At 39.1% G+C, this 22,461-nt stretch overlaps 1 protein-coding gene across 1 annotated transcript in view; it reads left to right on the forward strand.

The window, feature by feature from the left end:
* Positions 1-5,336: 5,336 nt before the first annotated feature.
* The window catches only part of RALB (RAS like proto-oncogene B), a 45,561-nt gene continuing 28,436 nt past the window's right edge, over positions 5,337-22,461 (forward strand). The window contains exons 1-2 of the mRNA XM_083842010.1: positions 5,337-5,471; positions 5,677-5,829. The gene's annotated coding sequence lies outside the window, so the exon portion shown is untranslated. The remainder of the gene's footprint in view (positions 5,472-5,676; positions 5,830-22,461) is intronic.

The following is a 22,461-nucleotide window of genomic DNA, read 5'->3' on the forward strand; positions in this document are numbered from 1 at the left end:
TTTGTATTGTGAGCCTGTTTATATTAGGTTTGCCATTTTGTATTTTGTATGGAGTACTGAAAGTCCAGATTGACCTCAACCATGTCAGTCAACTATTATATTATTATACTACACTATATGTCAACTATTATACAGCACAGTCCAGGGACAGTTCTTGACCTTTCCTGGAACAACTAATGTTCTCAACACCTAGCAGTCAAAGGCTGTTATCTCCAAATGTCTCTCACTCCTACCCCAGCCCCACAAAATGACTAATTTAATTTGCACAGAAGGAGTTGGAGTATTTTGGCTGGAGTAAATGACAAAAGGAAGCAGTCTATGTATAAAGAGGGAAGCTTCTCCATAGATGAGAGCAAATCATTGCCAAATATTAAGACAAATAATCTGGAGAGAGCAACAGGAGGCATTCTATCTCACCTGAGATGCTGATAAAACTTGGAAGCCACAGTAGTGCGATCAGACTGAGAAAAGACAAATGACTTGCTATTTTGCAAAGATGTGTAACTTGAGAGGTTTTTTTAAGGTTGGTGATAAAGAAAATCCTTTGCTACACAAGTGGTTTTGGTTTTGGCTTTTGTCTTCCCTTTTCACTCTGAACGGGCCAACCTAGAAACTTGTAGGCCTTGGTAAAACTGAGAAAACCACGAATAAGCAAGCAGGGGGTTCTCCCATTCTGATTCACCAGTTCCAGGCCCACATCCTATGCTGATGGATTCTCAGTCCACCTATGTGTCTTTAAAATTATATAGAAGTAGTTATCTAAACACTGTTAAGATTGTGTTAGGAGCTTGGGACCCAGAGATTGGGTCCAGTGTTTTAGGCTGATGTTGTGTGGGGTTGAATTTGCAAAGTTTATTGGTTCATCAAAGCACACTGGAAGCAGGGACTTTATAAACCTCCTAGGATTAACAAGTAGTGAACATACAGAGTATATGATAGCCCCTGCATTATAAAGATTAATGAAGGCACTTCTCCAGACAGAGTTGTTAGCAACCTTTATAATCATGATAGAATTCATAGTTTTAAACTCCTGAAGTTCTAGGCACACTAGAATGCACACAGTTACACTGCTGAGGTCCTGCTGGTCTCAATTTTTTTTTCCAAAAATACTTTGTTGTACAGGGAAGTTCCAATGAAGAGAGCTTCCAGAAAATTTTGCTGTTTGGGCCTCTTCCAAATGCTGTGTGAACACAGATATACCCAAACCCTATTGCTGACAACATTCAGGCTACATTTATCAGTATTAGGGAAAATTTAACTGAATTTATTTTAGCCGACAAGTAATCAAGTCTTTCTATTCCAGACACTTCTAAGAAGCAATGGCAAAGCTGAAGTAGGCCTGTGAAGTACTTGACGCAAGTGGGGTCAATTACCAGAGTGAAGAAAAAGCATTTTCATGAATATTTATTGAATGGGAATGTAACTACTTCTTAAATCTTCACTTACTTTTGCTACTGTGAGGTTCTGGTACCACCCAACCACTTTACTAATTAATAGGGCAGTATAAAATGAATCTCAAGTTACATAAAATTTAGCCCAGATTTCCTTTGTGAAAAGTTCTAGGAAAAATCAGCAATCCTGTACTGACCCAAGATTAAGGAAAAAGAGAGTGTATGTTGGGGACAGTTTGGAGTATGCCTTGCACAGACTGTGAGTGAAAACGGCAAATGGGAGAGGTGAGATTCAATACCTGGTATCCTTCAGGCCTAAGGTCTCTTACAATGCTGGAAATCGGCCTAGGATTCCTCTCCTTTTACTTCTGTTGATGTTGGAGTGCCAACAGCAAAAAAGCTATGACTGCTCAACTCAGGTTTCCACTCCTGCTGCCCTACACAGCTTTGAGTTTGCATTGCTTTGACTTACACATTGATGGGTATATATTTCTAACTAGCACAGACAGACACAAATTTCCTTTGACTAATCCTCCCCTGGCAAGTTGAGTCATTATATAGAAAAGGTTGTTTCTGCTTGTTCTCTGCTCAGATTATAATCCAGTCCAAACTCCAAAAAAGGCCAGGCCAATAGCATTAACAACTATGACCCTCTCTGTTCTCCTGCAGTACCAGAGGCAAAGTTGGAGAGATGTCTGTAGTACCAGATTTCTGCAGGGGAAGATCTTCCTTGGAAATTACTTTGAAAGAAGCTGGCAAGGATCCTGGTAAGAACTTAGCCTTTTCTGTCCGTGTTTCTCCGTCTGTCAAAACAAGGCATAAGCCTTCCCTGCTTCAAAACAGTATTGTGAGGATTCATCAGTTAACATGTTTACATCACTAATAATGATTTCGCATTCTTAATCACCTAGACTTTAGTTCTTAGGAACACAAACTCATCCCACCTGTCTTGAAGACTTTTTCCCTCTTTGCATGTATCCATATTCCTATTTGCTTAATAATGCTGCAAAAGGCAGTTGCAGCTAGTGTTGCTCTTGGGCACCTGAAAGCAATTTTAACAGTCACACTGAATTTTTCCTGAGCAATGAAGTAATCGGCAAAGGAAAAGTAATTCTTCTTCAATTTATGTTTTTCCTTTTTATTAATGTTGGAAAATGATTTATACATCATAGTACTCAACTAAAATTTCTCATGACTGCTCTGACTCCTTGGCGTTGTCATGAGAAACAATCTCAACATATGTCATGAGCATCAATCTTAGCATATGTTTATAAAGCACCTTTCAGTCAAGAGACCTCTGAGAGGATTAATTGTGATCTAAACTGGAGTTGTCTATAGACATAACCCCAGTACAAATATCAGGTGTGTCTGTGCTTGTATGCTGCAGGACCTGTACCACTTGCTACCAAAAGGCCAACTTCTCTGGAACAGAACGCAGTAGAAGACCAAAATGTCTGCAATATCTTAAACATGAAGTGTACTATCCCACTGAAATTGCACAGGCAACCTAAGTAAGCAAAATGATCTGCAAGCACCTGTAATCAACTTCATGCCAGAACTGTCAAGGTATTTTTTAGCTATGAAACACTGCTGGAAATTTATTTAGGGATGTGACAAGTACCCAAATCTGGAGGTGGCGACCAGTTTAGTTATGGTCCTGCTGCCTTCTGATCACCCAAGTTATCCTCCCACACACAACCTTCCCTGCCCTGTGAAATGTGCCTTTGTTTTCTTCCTGACATGATCCCTTTTCATTCTACTCAACACTTTCTCTCCTCCTGCTTTCTGTAAAAGTAAAACCTTGTTGGTGGTGTTGGTGTTTTTTTTTGTTTTTTTTTTTTTTTCCCTCCCTCATTTCCACGTACTGTAGTTTCCTCCTATGTCTTTCCCAAGCTACTTCTCCATCCAGGTTCACTATCAGGTACCTTATGCTAATGTGGGGGAGCATCCACAGTCTTATACATGCACAGAGTAACATGAGTTACCCTCCATACGGACTTCAGAGTGAGGGTGGCTGAACCCTCAAAGGGGATGCCCTGTGCAACTGGAATTTCCACCCTTGGAGAGATTCACACCCAGACTGGACATGGCCCTGTGCCGCCTGACCTAACTTTGAAGTTAGCCCTGTTTCAAGCAGGGAAAGGACCAGATGATCTCCAGAGGTTCCTTCTAATCAAAATTATTTAATGATTCAGTAATTCTAAATTGAAGGAAAATAGGGAGAGGAAGCAAGAATCTAAGAAAGATGGTCTTCTGGCAAGAGAAAAAAAGGAATACCACAAAACAAACCAGAGCCATGCAGAACTGGTCTGCTTTTCATCTTGCTTGCGCTGAAGTAATTCAGGATGAAGTCAGATAAATGTTAAAATCAGTGGAGAACCAAGAAGAGAATCAGTATCAACATGCCTGTGGTTACTTCAGGCTTGCTTCATCTGCCTGGACTCAAGGCTTTGTTACTAATGTGTGTTGTCTTGTGAATATCCTCGGCTGGAATATTCCAAGCTACCACCTGTTTTGTTTCCTGCAGAAATGTAATGTAAACTGTATCCCAGCTTTTGAGAGGGGACTTCTCAAACTCTATAAAATTAAATGTATTAGTGATTTTAAGTCACACTCCTCAACCTCACAATTTCTTATGTCTGTGCAATTTCCAATGTCCTTCACTACACGGAACAACTAAAGACGATTAATCCTTGAATCAGAAATACCAGCAATTAGAAAAGCCCCTGGAGTCTTTATGAAGAAAATGGTTCTGTGTTCCTGTTTATTTCACTGCTACTGCTTTTAAAAGGTTTATTTAGGCAACACATCACCACTGGATAAACAAGCATTGATAATACTATCATCTGTTTAATAAATATTATGAATATTACAAAGTATTCTTCTTCCACTATGCTCCTAGACAGAACAAGTTCCTGAAATTGAAAGTCCACTAACAAAGCACACAAACAGAACAAGAAATCCGGCAGCAAAATATTTCTGTTCAAACAATAGAGCTGAAAGAGCAACACCCTGTTGCATAGCACAGTAGAAGGATTTGTCTGACAAGTACTGAAACACAAAATACCAAATCATCGAACTGCTTTAATATGATAAGGTTCCCCCAAACCCTAGCCATTAAGCCAAAGGCCAATACAGGAGCTTGAAAATGACAGTAAACTACAATATATCACTCATGGGTGGTCTTAATGCTGAATCTGGGATGAATTACATGAAAAAAATCATGGGAACTTAACACAGAAAAAGAAATCTGAAAGGCAAGCACAATGCCATAGTAGAGTACTTAGCAATTCCAAACAACGTAAAAATGTTGTGTGCTCGAAGGCTGTAGCAAATTTTCTTCTGATAGTGTTTTATGAGATTACAACAGAAATAAAAATAGCTTGGCAACTGGAGAGAAAAATAAGCGACTCCTTTATTAGTCCAATTGATAAAGTTGGAAAAAAAATAGATAAGCTTTTAGGCATGCAGGTGCTTCTTCAGATATGAAACAGAAACAGCATACTTCAAAGATAAATTCAGGTTAGGAACAATTGTGTTGAGTTCAGACATCTGCTTTGCTTCAAGTGTTTACTGATTCCTTTTTTAAAGGCCATAAATGATGGTCTGTGGAATAAATTTATAATAATATAGCCCTGCAAATGGATTATTATTTCTAAAGTAGGTTTGCAAGTAGAAAGAGATCGAGGGAGTAAAACTCACCCTAGCAAATCTGCACAAAATCACATTGACTTTCCAGGAGATTTACAAGCCTGTTTGCTTACATTGCTTTAGAAAATATTAATTGGATTCCTAAGTCACTTAGGTGCTTTAGACGATATTACTTTCACTGGAAAGGGCAATAAACAGGTCTGGGTATTGCCAAGGAGTGGATGATTGGGAGTCCTTGCTGCTTATGCAAACCCAGCTGTGGCTGCAGGGAGCTGGCAATGTGTGTTTGCCGGAACGTATCTTTCTGGGCAGCAAGGTCAGAGCTTGAGATGTGGCGTACGCACAGACAACAGACCGCGACAGGGAACACAACAGTGCTCTGAGGTGGCTCAGCTCTAATACATCTCTTTGGCTATTCCTAGTCATAAGGTAAATATTGTTTCCTAAATTTGTCACTTTTATTTACTGAAACGGTTTTTGAAGAGGGTTGGGAAGGCGAAGCAGGAAAGTAATTCTCTGTTATTGGCCATTGAGGAATTTTGAAGCTGTTACTTTTTCAATCATCTACAACAGTTTCCTTGTTTTCAGAACGAGCGCATGATATCATATCCTGAGCCCTTCCCTTTTCTTGCAGCTCCGTGAGGCACTAGGAGGAGTCCAGCCACAGTCACCGGGTGAATTGGTCTGGAAACAGGAGCGGAGCTGCCCCTGCCATCCTTTGCCTGCCCGCCTGATTCACGCTCCCTGAGAAACTGCTGCTCTAGGACGAACGCCCTCCTTAAGCACAGTGAGTATCAGCTAAGAAAGCAGATGATCTCTCTAGCTTGTAATGTGGCACTGAAGAAAGATCACCTATGTATTTATGTGTGTGCAGCCAGGGACAGAAATATACGTGAAAGGAGAACTTGCTTTCATTTTCTGTCACTGAGGTGAGAAGAAAAAGGAGCTCCCTGGCCCAGCTGGGGTGAGAAGAGGGATAGCAGCAATGGGGAAGGCTCTCAGGCTGCAGAGAGAGGGTTACAGATACGGGCTGGGTGCAGGAAAAGGACAAGGCGCACGTACTCTGTGAGGCAACCTACCCATTCGCTGTGGACAGACAGGAAAAAACAGCTGCTAAAATGTATACACAAGCAGCTCGGAGTGAGCACGTGGCATTGTGGTAATGCTGGGTGACAAGCACCTCTTGTTTGTTCTTAGTCTTACTTGACTTAACCGAGGCAGTAGTACTAGCTAGTAATAAGCTAAATAAAAAGAGAATAAAAGAACTAGATTTCTATACTAATATTCACTCATCCTGAAGCATACAGGCCAAGTAAACATATTAACAGTGAGTCATTGTTTCCTTTTAATATAACTACATAACCCTTGCTGTTGTTGTTACTTCTCCATCTTGGTCTTTTAGCTCTGTAATACAGAGGGAAAGAAGAGCTAAATGGAAAGGTCCTGCCATTCTTGGTGGAGGACCTAAGGTTTTGTCTGGATGTCTCTGCAATGCTAACTGGGTAGAAACTTATTAGCTATATCAAATATATATTTATAATTACATTTATAGTAGATGAATAGCTTAGTATTTTCTGGAATTCGCAGAGTAAAATAATGTTACAATGAAGGTTAACAACGCACTTGCATTTTTATTTACTAAATGGTATAATTTAAATTATTTCTTAACCTAGAAGGCTGCTTTTAAGGGGACAGAACACATGAATTTTCCTGTGCATGTGCCCCTGCCAGAGTAACACACACCAGCGGCATGCCAAAGCCTTGTGAAAAGTTCACAATCATGGTTCATGTAAAGGCCTCACTCTGTTTGGAGTGGGACCAACAGAAAGCAGCAGTGATGTTTATGAATATACAAGATAACAATAACAGGCTTCAGAAAAGTGCAGATGAGTTGCATCCTTTCCCCAAACAATCTTGGGTGCAAGCAATTGTCCAGGAAACATGTAATCTTCGAATGTGTCATTGATCACACTACTTTATCTATTTCTCCTTTGCCCGCTGTGGTTTTGATCAGCTTATTCATAAGGCCACAGAACAATGTCAGTAAAAATTGTTGCTTTGTGTTATCTCAGCTGCATTGTGAGCTTGCCATTGAGGGAACGGAAGGCAGAAAATCCTCTTTAGTTAAAAGTTGCTGGACCCTCTTCTGTCACTGACATAGTTAATTTTGCAACAGAACAAACCCGCCATTTTCTCAATGTAGTAATGGTCAGAGTAGAAGGTGAGCTGTGCGGCCTAGCTGACGGAGCGCTGGTGTTGCTGAACGAGATGTGGCCACAGGCCCACCAGCTCCAGAGTTTTGCCTCCCCAGTGACCAGTGCTAGGTGCTCTGGCACAGCTGCAGGTAAACCCAGGGTGTCCAGCTGTTCAAAGAGCTTCTCAGCAGATTCTTTCAACGCATATCAGCCAACAGTTAACTTGTGCTCTGCAACACAGGTGTTTTTTAACTCTTTCATTTTGTAAAATATCACAATGGATATTCACATTTCCATATAAACGTTTGTTTCTTGAATTCACTGAGATCTTCATTCCAATGATGTCCTGTGGCAATGAGTTCAATAACAATGTCTTTTCTTTAAGAAACATTTCTTTTCTCCACATTTAAATCTGCTGCCTTTCACTGTCATTAGATGTAAATTTACTTCTGGATCATAAGAGAAAAAGTCACCTTTGTCTTTAATTTTGGGCCCTATTGAAGAAGGAATCATATTTTTTTTCTTAGTTATAGTTTAGTCAGTGTCTAGTTTGTGGCTATGGTTTTTTATGTTCAATTTATAAACTCTTTTCAAGGGCTTCACCCACAGTTTTTCCTGTAGTTAATTATTTTGTTGTCATGCTTAAAAAATTCAGAGATGAAAGAGAAATGAGTTTCCTTTATAGAAACCACCCAGCTCTGCACTTGTATCCTGTTTATATATGTGTTTAATAATACATTTTCCACCACCTTACATCCAAGAACTTTTAGGTGTGCAGCAAACGTTTAATTAATTAATCTCACTTAGAACTTGTGAGGTAGGTTCCCTCATTTTACAGGTGAGATGGAGAGTGAGACAGTTAAATTAAGTGACTTACTTAATATCACACAGTGAGTCAGTGCTAATGCTGAAAATAGAGGTTATGTCTTCTGGTTCCTTGCTCTGTATTTTAATCATCAAACCAGACAACTCTAAAGTTGAGCAAACTCCTTAAATTATTAAAATACTTTTTCTCAATTCTGTGTTAGATTATCATGTTTTGTTTCACATAAGCAGCTGAAATATTTGCAAAAGTTTTTCATGCTTAGGACTTTTTTAGTTTTTCCTTTTCAGATATAGCTTCGGATAGCGTCTGCATACATTTTGCTTACAGTAATCCTGAACTTTAAAAATATACTCAAACAGATCTCCGGAGGAAAAATTAAAAAAAAAAAAGAAAAAAAGGATAAGGATAAGGAACACACTTAAAACTCACGGCAATCTCTTTGATATCAATGTAGCAATACTCTTTTTTCATACTCTCAACAGTAGTTCCACTTAATATCCATAGCTTTACTAAATGGAGCATAGTAAAGTTATTGCCCCACAGAATGCAAGAGATAGACTGCTTGTTATGCTGTCATGACTAAATGAAAATGTAGCCTGAAGCACAAAGAAATTGCATCTTAAGAAATATCTGCTTAGACATGCAATTCTGAACGATATGCTGTATCATCTCAGGATAAACTGGTACATAAAGATGTACAAACCTTGAAAACTTGTTTAAACAAATAGTTCCTGTGTTCAGGCTAATGTCATGCTCCAACAGCTTTATAGCTTTTTGAGTGCACTCCATGTTTTTGTTTGTGTTGATGGGACATAAATATTTTTTTCCAGTACTCACTATCTTACCTGTTTAATAATATTCTTCAGTACAGGGAAGAATAAATGGCCCAGAAAATATGTACATAGGCACAAGACAGAGAGAGGCTCAGGAGAAGAAACAGAGCAGTAACATTACCATACATTGTTCCCTATTAAACCTGGATTTAAACATAGCTGTCTGTTACACAGGCTTATATAATGCTTTGTGTCATATAATATTTTTGCTACATGTGAGACAAGCAGCACAAGGCTGTAGCCAGCTCCTAGATTTCTGTAAGGACTTTTGCCATATGTAATGAAAGGGGAATCTGGGCAAGCAGCCTTTCCAACTTGCAGTTTAACAACAAAATACCTTAAAATTTCAACTGCTTCATTATTGAATGCAAATAACACTCCTAGGTGGTAAAATCATTAAATAAGCTTTGGCATACTGTATTTATAGCAACAACTCAAAGTAATGTAACATGTTGTACTTGCAAAGAAATGAGAGAGTCGCATCTTGCCTGCTAAACTGGGGGTTATGCAGACAGTTCCAGGTAGCAAGTCCTGGGGACATGTTCCAAAACGCCATCCTGTCTCCTCGCCAGGGCCATGTTGTTTTCCTTTTGGGTTTATCTTCTCTTTAAAAAGCATATTTTATACTTGTCACTAGGGCTCTGTCATCAGTGGCCAGCTGTCATTGGTGTCATTGGAGTGTTGCTCCAGCTTTGCTTTCAGTTTCTGTTAGAGAATAAGGTGTTTTCCTCACAGACTTCGGAAAACAGCCTGATGCCAAGTGAGCAACAGTTTGCAGGAGCACTGTGTCAGCACCCATCTATCAGGTCTTAGAGATGCTGCCTTTCAAAGGGGTTGTTGAAAGCCAGGCACAAATTGTCTGAATTGTCCAGTACAAGGTGGACAGGAGATGAGACCTCACAGACTTTGAAACCAAACCCAAGAAAGCAAAGCAAACAATTGAAAACATTTCTGTGGCTATTCGCTCATGTCCCCTTTTATTGACAGTTCCTATGACTAACCGGCCAAATGTGTTGGTACTAATGCCTGAGAAACTGCAAATTTTAATCAAGCATAGGTTAATATTTGGTAAAAAGAAGGTCTGAAATTACAATGTGCCTAGGTGTTCTCTTCCAGGGTGGGAATAGAAAGAAGTCTTTGTGGTCTGTGTGTCTGATCAAAACTAAATAAAACAGTTGAAATTAAATGAATGCACATACAGTTCATGGGCAGAGAATCATTTTCTGCAGCAACCACTCAGTTAATAGGAGTGAAGGATGGATCAGCTTGTGGATAATCTGAATGAGAATGGATGATGTATAATATATTATCTCATTCGAGAAGAACTCTGTCAAAGATGGGCCTTGAATTTTGGACTTGCTTCCTCTATTGTTGAAGAGAGCAGTCAGTCTAAATGATTAAATGGACATCATATTTTAACTGTTAAATTTATTTAAGAATCTACTTTCAGTGAAAACCTCCATGTGTCTTGCCTGCCTCAGTAATCTCATTATTAGTCATTGCTCGTTAATAGGCCTATCACAGCCTTCTGCTGTTGATTCAGCACAGAAAGGAAATATTTTAGGAATGTCAGTTCTTTGCAGTGGTGGGGATTATACACATGGCAACAGTAAATGTTTGTGAAAGGTACGTGTTGTCTTCCTTCATTCCCTGTAAGACAGCAGGAAGGAAACTGAGGTACAGACATACAGATACTCTGAAGAGTTAATACAATAATTATGGTATTATGTACATTTCATTTGGAGAACTGAGAAAGTATTTGTGGTAGTATGTTGCTTACACATTACAACCAGCAAATGGCACTGAAAGTGAAAAGAAACACACGATGAGGTAGTTGACCAGTTTAATTCTATTGTGCAAGCACAGTGAGCGGTACAAAGCTGAGGAATGTCACAAATGACGGAAAAAATCCTGTATCAGTTACCTTAAATTGTATTAATTATAAAAGGTGGAGTTAGCAATGCAGGCGAGGTACATTTTTTTTCCAACATTCCTCATTATGTGTTAATCATGGCACTGTAAAGATCCAAATATCTTGGATCGTGAGACTTGCAAAATACCACTGGTACATTTCTTGCTGGAACTTGGTACAGTGAGGCAAGTACAAGCTCAAACTGTACATCTGGGGAAGGCCTGCTGTGTTCATTAAAACAAGCAGTTTCTGCTGAAACTAGTTTTGCTTGAGGACTAACTTGTGGTTCCAAGTGTCTTTCAGTGCTGACAGCTGAAGAAGGTAGCTCTGGGCCAGACTGTAATGTTCTCTCCTTGCTCTAATGGGCGGATGTGTTTAATTAACCTATGTTTCTGCAGAAGCAGACTTTCTGGCAAGCTGTAGGAATGCTAAAGGAGGGAAATCTAAACAGCAGCGAACCCAGGCACATTCTATATACATCTAGTGCTAGGTAAAGAATGTTAATTCAGACAAATACTTACTGTTTCCTAGGAGATAGGTTCCTATAAGCAACTTTTGCAAAAGCAAGTTAATGTGGTTGCCCCATTAGGACTTGTCCCCATTACTTCCACAAGACCCAGCTATGGTCCTCTGCTCTTCAGATTTTGTCTCTAATGTCCAGTTAAAGACTGGGCACAGTTCTTCAAGTGGGGGCTCACAGAAGCCTGTATTCAAGGGTGGAAGTATTCAGCTTTGTCTCTCTTCCTGAGAGCTAGCCCTGATAGCCTTGCTGCCTGTTCCATGTCCAGCGGTGACTTCTCCAGCTACCAGAGCTAGGACAGATTTTTCTTCCAGATCTTCAGCTTTATAGCTAATTCTTCAGATATAAAGCAGATATAAACCAGATATGCTCTGCGTAGAGTTGCTGAAGGCACTGCTTTTCACTTGAAAAATGAAAGCACTGTAGATTACAATTCACACAAATACACCACACTCCCTGGCCACAATGTCCCTTGGCCCAACTCTTTGTTTCACTAAAAATTCCCAAAGTTGCATTAGTGTTTTGCAACCAGGCAAAATAGAGTTTATCTTCTCTGACCTTCATCGGCTGCACTGCCACAATAGCATCATTGTTTCCTATCTCCTGCCCTTAATGAGCAGCACCCTCCATTCCTCTCACTTCCTTTCTGGCCCAAAGCTTTCCCTCTGAGGGGCTTTTCAAAGCTCTGCTCTGTCATCTATTTTTGCTACTACTGTGATCTAATTTCCAGCTTCCTTCAGTCCTGGTTTTCTCAGTGTCAGCCAGCCAAAACCTTAGCTGTTTTTACTCAAAAACTGCCCTTTAAAGTTGAATGATGGACATTCCCTCTACTCTTGTAGCCTTACAAACAAGGTGCATTCCCAATTGACAGGAACATATAGATTATAGTATTTTTCTCATTAAAACTGCACCATAGCATCACAGCATCAATTTCAATTGAGCGGTACTTTTCCCACCTCAGCACTGTGATGCAGAACCCATTCCTTCATAACGCTGTGCAACCATCTCTGCAGTGCCACAGTATGCAAGACCTAGCATTAAGACTGCAGTTAAGTTACCAAACTCCTAATCCTGTGCTTTGACCTCTGGGTTTCTCTTCCAGAATGGAGACGAGTCATAACTACAAATGAGGTAGCAGAGGATAAATGAAACTGGCTACCGTTGTCAGAAATAGGAGTTCAATGTAATTCTTAAGCTTGCTCATGCTGGTCTTTGTTCATTTCCACTAAGGACTGATGACTCCAAAAGCCATAAGCTGCATGTTAAATTCTTGGGCGATGACAGTTTCCTTTATAATGTTGCCCAGTGTCTGTGATTGTAGAGATAGGACTGTGTAGGCCTGCTATGAGCGGAGCGTACTACTGCAGAGAGAAGGTGTGCACAAAGATCAAGGGTAGAGCAGGAGTCTTTATGGCCAGATAAGGACAGTGGTTTCCAAAAGCTCTCACTACCGGCCAAACTCATAGCACTGACAGTGGATGCTGTCAGGCTAACACTGATTGCTTTTAAAAATTCTGCACCAGCGTGGCTCAACATGCAACCCACTGGCCAAATCTGGTCTGCGGGATCTTCTGTCTGGCCTGAACCGCCTTTTCTATGGAAACTGCAAGGAGCAAGCTGCTGCCTCGTCCCAAAGAAAGGAATAGTGAGAGGATGCTTTTTGCTCATGCTTCTGAGAATACCCTGACATAGACGAATTGTTGCTGTGCTTCTAAGTTTCCGAGGACTTGAACATGTGTAAGGAGACATTCCTATACAGCCTGCTGCCTTAGCTCATTGTCTGGTGGGTAAGAACAGCACTTCTCCACCACTGCCACTCTCATTCATTGCTTGTTTTGGGGGAGTAGGGAACAAGGGACAGCATTGTTCCTCTGCAGCCTGTTGCTCCAACCAGCCTCCCTCCTAAGCCTGCTTCCTGGTCCCAGTGTAAATGTGTCATAGGATCACAGGAGGTAAGAAATCACAGTCTTGAGCTGCTATTGATTGTCTTCTCAATGGCCTATCCTTACACTGGGATCTGACTCATGTAGCCTCTGGGGCTTGACTACCCCATTAATACACGTCATGTTGCTGTAGGTATCACTCACTGAGAAGGCATGTATGACAACATGTCTTTGTATTTGTATTCTTTGTATTTTATTTGTCTTTCTTTACTTTGGCCATCTACGTTTGATGCATGTACTCAATTTCCCTGCAAAACTGCAGGAATTATGAGTTTCTAGTAATTAAGGAAATAATTACATTAACCATGGATTCTGTATGCATACAAGCTACAGGATCTGTGGGTTTATGCTGCAGGCTTTTTATTCAAGTGAATCTATCCAGCAGATGCTGAGTCCTATCTTCCTTCAGCAGAGGAAACATAGTGGTGATGGGGACAGAACAGAAGTTGTTGTCCTTGGAGCTGATAGCAAAGCTCTTCCATTAGTGGGAACAGGCCCCTTTCTGAGTGAATCCAAAGACTAAAAGCCAGTGGGAAGAATTATAAAACATCCGTTTAATTTCAACATGACCTACGTATGAATTACAAAAACCGAGAGCTCTGACTTAAAAACAAGTTGAAACAATTACTTTATCTTCAGGGAAATTCTCTAAGTATTGGACAGGGATGTAGATCTCAGCTGAAACTTCTGCTTGAGGAAAAGTGCTACTGGATGGGCCCATGGCTCGGTTTCAGCACACGCAGCCAGTTAAGGTACAGTGGAAAGGTACATTTACTTTTATTCAAGCTAAACAGGTATCTCTCCTAATTTTGATGGATAGCAGTTAATTACAGTCTTCCTCTTCGTAAGAAGTATACATTTCTTTCTTTTGTTAGCATGTCTGACAATGGCAGGGGATTTTTCTGGGGGTAGTCTTGCAACAAAACTGTAGCTTCAGGCACTCTGTATGAAGCCAAATACAAGGGAAGGGTGGAGTGAAGTTGCTATTTGATAATAGGAATAATCTACCAGAAAGTTTCCTTATCTGTCTTCAGTACTTGTTTTTCTGAAAATAACTGTGATGAAAAGGCATGAGCTATTCTTCTCTGCTGTGAATTCTTTTCTGATAAGATTTTTGGAAGAAATCACAATGCTATCTTCATTCAAATCCTTTGTAAGAGGCATTTCTTCCATAAAGTGTTTCTATGCTAATCCACTAGGCGTTGCTATTTACATCTTTAAAAGAAACAAAGTACTTAACCTGGACTGATTGTAGATTAAAAATTACTGGGTGCATGTCCCATAGAAAAGCACAATCCATGGAAAAAAATCCATTTCCTCCTGGCAGTAGTTCTTTATACTGTGTTTTTATTTCTTATTGTTGATTGTAATCTCTACAGGAAAGGGGCGTTTGTTTTTATGCACCTTTAAGGCATCATATATGTCTGTAACTTTATGTAAATTAGTGAAAATCAAGAAAGAAACAAGCTAATTTTACAATACAAATTAGCATTGCTTTGAATAGCAGTCAAATTCTGCTGTCATCCCAGTGTAAATCCAGATTTGGTGTGAAGTCACTGGAATGAAATACAATCATAGCTCTTGATGCAAAGAAGACGGTAAAGGGGAGAGAAGGTCGGTAACGCTGCCTCTAATAGATCCATTCCCCTTATCTTAGGCTATGCAGACATTAAATAACCCGAGTCTTCGATTCAGGACATGCTGAATCTATGCTGCTTTGTGCTATAAGGTGGCAATATAATTCAGAAATACAGATCTGCTCTTTAGAAGTACATAAAGCAGTAGTTCCCAAAGCAGGCTCTGTTATAACTAGTGAGGTCACAATTGTTTCAAATGAGGTCACAAGCTAAATGAAATCCAGTCTAATCACATTTTTATGCTAGTATTTGGGGCTACATTAAATTCTTGCTCTACAGTCGCTGTGATTTTCTGCTGTGGAAAAAAATAAGGGACTTCTGTCTTTTATTCTGTGAAAGACTGGGTGGAGACTATTTCCTCTGAGTCATCAGAGGGAGAAGTCCATTACTACAGGGGTGAAACGTGAACATGACAGCTAGAACTCAAAAAGTCCCCACAACTGGGAATGCACCAAAACTGTTGATATATTTCAAGCCCAAAGGTGTCAACACTACTGCTTTTCACAGAATCACAGACTGGTTGAGGTTGGAAGGGACCTCTGGAAATTGCCTAGTCCAACCTCCTTTCTCAAGCAGGGTCACCTTGAGCATGTTCCACAGGATCACATCCAGGCGGGTTTTGAGTATCTCCAGGAAAGGACACTCCACAGCCTCTCTGGGCAACCTCTTCCAGTGCTCCTTCACTCTCACAGATTTCAATTGCAATTTCAAAATTCTAATTAGTCTACACGCCCCAAATAGTATGTTGCTATAATAATTATCATAACAAAGTTATTTATAGAACAGTCCACCACAACCAAAATGCACTCACCACTAGGTAAAATACGGCAGCTATTTATGCATGATACATAACAGATCAGAATAAAGAAATGATTCTTACATCCATCAGAAATATCTGGACTATCCCCTCCTTTTTTTTTTCTTTTTTTCTTTTTTTCTTTTTTTCTTTTTTTCTTTTTTCTTTTTTTCTTTTTTTCTTTTTTTCTTTTTTTCTTTTTTTTTAAGCAGTGTGTGCATACGTGTGCAGGAATCTGGCAAGGAAGCCCTGTCACTGAAGGCAGGGGATGTTGCAGAGGCAGCAGGCTGGGAGCAGGGAAGGAAGGCAACACTTCCTGTTGCCCATTAGCAAGCTCGGAGGAAGGAAAGCATCCTGCCCAGTCATGCTAAATCAGCTAGAGTCCCTAAGAAAACAGTAAATCCATTGCACTACCATATTTAAGCAGAAGGATGTTCAGTTTTGTCTAGCAAAGAGAAGCAATGATTTTGTACGTAGGTGTGCAAAGCACCTCCCTGAACTTCACTCAACTGTACTGTGATTTGCTAAGCTACTCAAAGAAACTGTAAACTTAAGAACCTGAGGACTTATCTGTCTTTGTTTTGTCTCCCTTTATCAAGCACACTTGTTCAGTTTTTATCTCCTTATGCTATGCCTCTACTTATGTCCCAGTAAAATCCCCCATCTGAAATTATTTTTCTTTTCGGCTGAATGACTGCTATGGTCCATTTGTTGATTTGTGAAATTCAACTACATTTAGCATGGCAATCACCCTATATAGCACAGTTTAAAGAATAATAGCCTGTCTTTACACGCAGAATCACCACATCCTCTAAGCCAAAGCAATCCAATGACCTGGAAAGGAACATCAGAGTTCAGTCCTTAGCATCTTGTCTAGAAGTTCTCAGTTCCACAGGTAGTTTCTGTAATATTAGTATTTTCAAGATCCAACCATTGTTAAGCACAGTCTAATGGTTTAACTGCTTATTAATGGATTCAGTTGCCTTACAGCATTTAGACAAATTGACACAAACAACAAGGTAAACAGATTTGAAGTTGTCATCCTCATGGGGCAACTTCACACACAAGCTACTATCAGCAACATTAAATTACAAAAATACTTGCAAAATCTTTGTTAAATAACATTCAGTTGAGATTTCCTCACACCAATTTATATTAAGTCATACAGAATAGAATAAATTTAAAAAACCCAAGCAAACAAAAAGAACAAAACTTTAGGAAGGAAAAATATACAAAGAAAGATTGCTGATGTAAGGCTGAATTCTCAGGCTGTTTCATTACTATCACTGTTACCATTTATCAAGGACTTCCAGACCAGTTTCAAGCCAGATTTTCCTCTCCTTTTCATTTATAGCTCTGACTGTTACATTCATAACTCTCATATTCTTTGCTAAAATTTTCTCTCTTAAGACTTTCTCAGGCCATGTTATTTCTGCTCAGATTTGAATCAGCAAAGCAGAACATTTCCTGTCCTTGGAGGGATGAATCTGTACTTGATATTAGGAGCCTGTGTCAGCACTAACAGGATGCAGACCAGGAAGCTATGCATTTTATTAACAGGAACTAGAAAAAGAGTGGCAAAGGTTTGGCAGAATTAGAATGAAATGTTTGTACATGGAACAGAATAAGAATTGGAACTAAAATACTTTTTATATAACTAAAACAAGGTTGCCAGCAAACTAGTTTGTTAGATTTGGAAATCATCAGTAGCTTTTGAGAAAAAGCTTAAGCTCAAAAGCTGGGGTTTGAATAAAAGCTCTAGCTGCCTAACAAACTAGAGCCATGTCTCTAGCACGCTGAAAAAGATTGCTTCAGTGAATTCAGAGTACAAATGAGTTATATCCAGGAGCAACAAACTGTACTGACAAATCAATGGCCAAAATTTGGAATCAAACAAAAATGAAGCTAGAATGAATATTGGTCAATACGAGTAAAAATTGACTCCAGTTCTCACTGGAACACAAAACGTGCTTCTCAGGGAACTAAAAGTAAACATGCATCAAAACACAAACAGGAAATAGCTCTGTGGTGTGGATCTAAAGTAAGGGCAGGAGTAGTCACCAGCGTGGTACCATCTAACGTATAGTGGCTGTGGGAGCTGCTCAACATTTCCTAGATCTGGACTAAGATCTTTTCATACCTCTTCTAGCAGTAGCAGCTCAAGACCCTCCCCGTGATCCAAACCTGCATGAGAGTGAGCTTGATTGTTGGAAATTTGCTACATGAACTAGGAGTCTGTGTAGAAAAAAAAGCTGGCAGCCATTTTGCTGATTATCTTTACGTGTTGGTGTTCCCATTAATTACAGCTTTTTACTGAGTGAAGTCTCTAACAGGGATAGGTGGGCAGGGCCCTCCAATCACGTTAGAATGACTTCTATATTTTAAGGCAGATAAGCTATTCTTTAAGTAGAGGTAAGAGTCCTAGCTGAACCTTATTCCATTTCCAGAACAGCCCCTCATTACAGGTTTCGATTTTTTTTTAATTTCTTTCACACCACAGTCTTTACTGCTTCTAGTTTCTACCTGTCACGTGTTTGTTGACAAGAAGTAAGAACCAAAGCTTCCATGAAGATGCACAGAACTTCAATGGCAGAGAAACCAACTACGGTTTAGTGCACTGAAAGTTTTGTAAGATTCACAGCTCTCTCTGAGTTAAGAATTGTAGAAAGTATTGTAACGACAAACTCATTTCTAACCAATTTAAAATATGAGCCCTGAAGTTTAAGGAAATTTGAACTCTGCAGGGAGCACCTATACATTAACACTGCAGCTCTTTCTGCCGTGATCCAGACTGTATTTAGAAATGATAGCTTAGACTGCAGTGCTAATGTATAGGTGCAGCTCTATCTCTGTTAATATCATACAAAAATGTAAGAAAATACAGATCAGCTAAGTAGAGATGGTAAAATTCAGTTCCTTTTCTTCCCAAATTGAAAGCTTCCCAAATTATCCCCAGAAAACCCTTGGAGACATTTAAGAAAAGCCTCAAGGAAACTGTTGCTGAGCCTCCAGTGCTGAGAAGTCAAAGGAGTCCAGCTGATCCAAACAAAGGATTCTTTACATGCTAATCAAAAGAGAGATTCAGCAGGTGGCCACATTGCTTAAGCTCTGTGAAAGGAAACTGAAAAGGCAGAACTACATCAAGCTGAATCTAGCATGGACGTGACATGACTATTGCATTTTGCATTTGACATAATGGATATCTTCAGCCACAATGGCCAAATCCATAGCATTTTTGCCTTCCAAAGAGCATGAAGGGCTGCCCTTTCTTGGAAGGAAGTGGCAGCTGCCTCAAGACTATAATATCTTAGGCTTGCTCTATATAAAGATCTTTTCTAAATTTAAAAGAAAATAACTAGTTTGGTTAAAACGTTTGTCAAGAAAAGACAAATCATTAAACATTTTGGATCTTCCATTTAGTTTGCCTGTTTCCAGCCTTATAACTGTTAAATGGAAACACTAAGACCACAAACGTTAGCATCTACAACCCTCTTGATAGAAACAACCTTTACCAAAAGAGCTGGACAGACTTCAGGGCAAGTAGCATATTAAGCCCTCACAGCCAGATTTGGTAAAATTCTCAGATCCCTTCTCTGAACGGAATCTATGCAAGCCAACAGGTTCATTGGGAAGCTGAAAGGAAACAATTTAGGAACCAGGTATCTTGTAAATCCTGCCCTTCGCCATAAATTGAAAGCGGGATGGAAGTAGAGAATAGCAGTCATTTCTTTCAATTCACAGAAAGAAGATTCATCCTTTTATCTGATGTCTCAGGGAATACAGGATCTATATAGCATGTAGGAAACCAGAGATCACTTGCCTCCTCCACTGAGGTGATTGGAGCCCTTATCTAGGGGGAAAATACTCCAAACAGTGAAAGCCAAAGACTATCTTGTGCAAGGCGAGGGATGTATTTAGTCCTTCTTGTTGAAGCTGATCCAGTTTGCATGCTATAAAACTCACTAAACCAGGGACAGTACAAGCAAGAGTGATTTAATCTTACCTAATGATTAAACCACACATTGAACAGTCCCTGGTCTCATAAAGATGTTGCAATTTATACTGCCTGGACTGCTGGCATCTGTGCCTTCACAGTTCTAGCTTCCATGGGCAGGATTATAGTATCCACTTGGCATTGTGCATCTATTTCCATGGACCAGGTATGCTTCTGGGACAGTGTAAATGAGCAACGCCAGTTTTTAACTTTACCAGTTAACTTACAGTGACTCATATGAGAGTTTAAGCTTGAGGTTTGCAGACTGAAGTCTTCTATCGATCTGCAGAAAAGAAAAAACAGGATTTTCCCCCCTATACTACGTATGTATCTATCATTTGTTATCTGCAGAGACCAGTTCTTGAAGGGAGATAACTTCCTTTTTCTGTTCAACTCAAACAATGATGATCACAATGATTCAATGTGAAATTGGTTTTTACAGCATAGAAACTGTCCAAAGACCAACAATCTGACCATTTCTGTAGTGATTTATATCTGTATCATCTGCCATTTGGCATTTTACAGATGTTTTTACAGACATTGATTGCTACAGAAGAAGAAAAGGTAGGAGAAAAGCGGGCCTTGTATGTCTTATGACCTGGTTGTAATTCCATTATAAATGTTAGAGAACCATTGTATAGAAAAAGGAAAGCCTTACAAAGGGACAAGGGTTATAAGGGGAATAAATATAGTTAGGTGACTCAGATCAAAGTAATTCATTTTCTGTTGCTGAAAGTCTGATCAGAAGAAAATGCAGCTAAAGGTCTGTTGTTGCCCTTCAAGAAATCCAGCTTGAGGATGAAATTCATGCCTGGATGCAGAGAAGCAATTTTGAAAAGTCAGAAGTTTGATTTATTGTTCTCTGAAAGGTTGTGTAAAGCTTTTTGTTGAAGATCTCAGTTATACAAAGGTGTTTTGTATGATTAAGGGCAATCATAATTCTCAAAGCTTCTTAGAAAATATAGACGGTGTTGGGGCTTGTTCCTTATTTACTGTAAATTTCATTTTTTCAGTCTGAGTAGATGGAACATCTTAAAAGAATTTGTTCAAGATTTACATTACAAATTCTCATGATCCATACAGCAGTAGTACAGATGCAGATTTGCAATATATGATATATGTGGATTCTGCTGTCATTTATGATCATGTCAAATCAAGTAAACAAGATTTGAAAAAGCCAAAATGCAACACTCTTCAATAAACTGTAATTGATCAAAAAATGGCCAAAAAAGCCATTCTTTGGCCATTGCTCTGACAAGCCTGTAACACAGCTTGTAAAGTTAAAAGACAATACAGAAGTCAGGATGTTATCTAAATGAGATACAATGGATGCTTATTTTGAAATTACTCTCCTTAATCCCCTAATGTAAAGCATATTGTACTCTTATCAAATTAACATGAGAAAAAAAAAGGAGAGGCTGTTTGTAGACTGTATTAGGTTATCAACCGCAAGAACATGGCTTTTCTAGAAGAGAAGAATGCTGTGTAAACTAACACATGAACATTCAGCTCAACAGCGAAAATTTTCTTCAGTGTAGCAGTATTATCACATTACTGGATTATGTTCTAAGCAAGCTCGGTAACTGAGAGTGGTGGCATAAAAATACGATGCTTACATTAGCACATTTGTAGACAGACAAACTTCCTTATAACCTTTACTGATTGAACAAATTCCTGCAGGTTTCCTACAATAACCACTTTACCCACTTTTTTGAGGCTGTTACCTCTGGGCTGAAATACAGCATCTAATGAACAGCGCAGTGTTATATTGTGTGAGTTTAGGGAGTAAAGAATCTGTAGCCAAGTGCAGTGAAGAGCAATTTTGGTAGACAAACTTTGTAGCCATTTGTTTTACCATCCAATCCACTTCACACAGCACTTGGATTTCCAAAAGAGATTTGCCCATTCAAGTTCACATTCAGACCTTCTTCACTTTGACATTTGCCAGCATAATAACGCAAAGGTACATTGTAGGTGTAATAAAAGTCTGATTTTAGCCACTCAGTCATACCAGAGTTAATTCCATACAGTATACCACTGAAGCATGGGTAAAATACTATCATAATGATAAATAATTCTATTACAAAATTTGGGTCCCCAAATCCCTCTCATAAATTGTAAGGTGTTTGGGAAATAAAAATTTTACTGCCACTTAAGTGGTAAGGGGGCATTGAGACTTCCAAATATTTGCAATAGATGTTCCAGTTAAACATTCAAAAGAGAAAAATGCATTAATAACAACGAAGAGAGCAGTCTAAATATGAAGAGCTTTCATTGCGTAAAAATATGCTCTTCTTTAATTTGCAGAAGGACTTTTTAGCCTTATTCTAAGTTAGGTAAATTATAGTCTGCAGGCAGAAGCAGATACTTAAAATTATATATTTTTTTTTCATTGATAAATCTTTCTAAAGTACTGATCCCACCCTGCTAGAATGCTGGTTGCTATCAAAGCCAGTAGTTTTCATGATTAATTTAATGTATTTGCCAACAATTTCATCTGGAAAAAATTATTAAAGAAGTGACAGAAGATCTGGTAACATGATTTTTTTTATTATTTTTTTTTTTTCATGAATGCTCAAATCACTCTCTAACAGCAGTTATTCAGTTAGGTAGCGATGTTCAACTCAGTGAGCAAAATTCTCAATAATGTTAGCTAGCTGCTTTATTTTTCTGGCAAAAATTTCCTGCTTTATCTTGTTCCACAATAATTCTAGTTTTCACATAATTGGTTTCAGTATGATAATCACATCCAAGCTTATCTGT

This window comes from Anser anser (genome assembly GCF_964211835.1).
Source record: "Anser anser genome assembly, chromosome: 6".
NCBI classification, from domain to species: Eukaryota; Metazoa; Chordata; class Aves; order Anseriformes; family Anatidae; genus Anser; species Anser anser.